Raw genomic sequence first — 1,706 nt, 5'->3', positions numbered from 1 at the left:
GCTTTGCCTTCTGGCTCAGCTCTCGCTTCACCACAGCAGACCAGTACAGCGCCCTCATCAATGCAGATGCAGCTCCAATCTGCCTGTTGATCTCTCACTCCATTCTTCCCTCATTCATGAACAAGACCCAGAGATACTTAAACTCATCCACTTCGGGCAGGACCTCCTCCCCGACTCGGCGAAGGCAACCTACCCTTTTCTGGCTCAAGACTATGGTCTTGGATTTGAAAGAACTGATCCTCATCTCAGCTGCTTCACAGTCTGCTGTGAACCGCTCCAGTGAGAACTGGAGATCAGGATCTGATGAAAGCCAATAGGACCACATCATCCACAAAAAGCAGAGATGTGATCCTAAGGTCACCAAAACGGATCCCCTCAACACCTCAGCTGAGCCTAGAAATTCTGTACATAAAACGTTATGAACATAATTGGTGGCAACCTTGGTGGAGTCCAACTCTCACTGGAAACAAGTCGGACTTATTGACGGCAATTCGGACCAGGTTCTGACACCAGTTGTACAGGGACCTAAAAGCCTGTAATCACAAAAAATATATACATATATATTATGAAAATTATAATAATATATTTTGAAGCTGCAGTAACTTTATAATCAGTTTTGTAATTCTGCAGGTTTGAGTCCAGGTTTGTGTCAGGAAGGCATCTGGCATAAAATAACTGCTAAATGTTTTATTGGAGTTAGCTAACAATTTTATTTATATGCGCCATTCAAAATACTTGAGGTCAATCAGACAAGACATGATTAAAAACCAATTTGAATTAAAAATAGAAAAATGAAAACTAAGTATAAATTAATAAAGGAATGCATCAATTAAAGTAAAACAATTAAAACAAAACACATTGAAATGATTCAGGTCTGTTCACGTTTCTGTGTTTCTGAAAATTTTCCAAGAAGTTCAGACTGCTGATAAGACATGGTAATTTTTTGTCATGCAGGTAAATAATCTGGCCAATAGTAAGTCAGTTGTTTGCCCAAAATCATTCCTTACTGCCAGAAAATGACAGAAGTTGTGCCTCATAAAATGGATCTTCATCTCCAGTCTAATTTGACTTTATGAGAATGGGCAAGATTCATTTCCTATTTAAAGGGTATCTGTGCCTAGAAATGTCATAAGGACTTATTTATATAATTAATCTTGAAGGTTACCTGCTCTCATCATAGTCCACAGAGTGTTAATTCCTGCTCAAATTAGAAGAGGCTCAATAATTAATCATGCTGTCAGCATCAAACTCTAACTCACTGTGTTGATTTTTTCCCCCTGCTTTGATTTGAAGTCAGTCTAAGAGATGCTCCTGAGACATTTGCAATAGTTCTTCAATCACATAAACCCTCCCTTCTGTTGACAAAAGCCCCACAGTCTCAACTCCTTTATTAGTTCACAATCAGAAATACAATGAAAGGATTAAATATGCTCATCTGTTCTAAACTTCAGGTTAGGATGATATATTTTTCAAAATAGCACTTTAGTTGTTGAAGTCTACATTTGTGTGACCTGTTCCATGACAGTTTGCACTGAAGAGCTTCAGCACAACATTGTGATGTTGCTGTGTCTAAAATATTGGAGTTATACAGATTTTAAATTTTATAAAGTCTGCAAATGTGTTTTTGGTGAGGACTGCAATATAAAAAAAGTCTTATAATAACCACTCTAGCTAACAGAAAATATGTCTATATTATAATATTAATG

The sequence above is a fragment of the Austrofundulus limnaeus genome, unplaced genomic scaffold (genome assembly GCF_001266775.1).
Source record: "Austrofundulus limnaeus strain Quisiro unplaced genomic scaffold, Austrofundulus_limnaeus-1.0 Scaffold352, whole genome shotgun sequence".
Classification (NCBI taxonomy): Eukaryota; Metazoa; Chordata; class Actinopteri; order Cyprinodontiformes; family Rivulidae; genus Austrofundulus; species Austrofundulus limnaeus.
Note: the sequence above shows the minus strand (reverse complement) of the source record.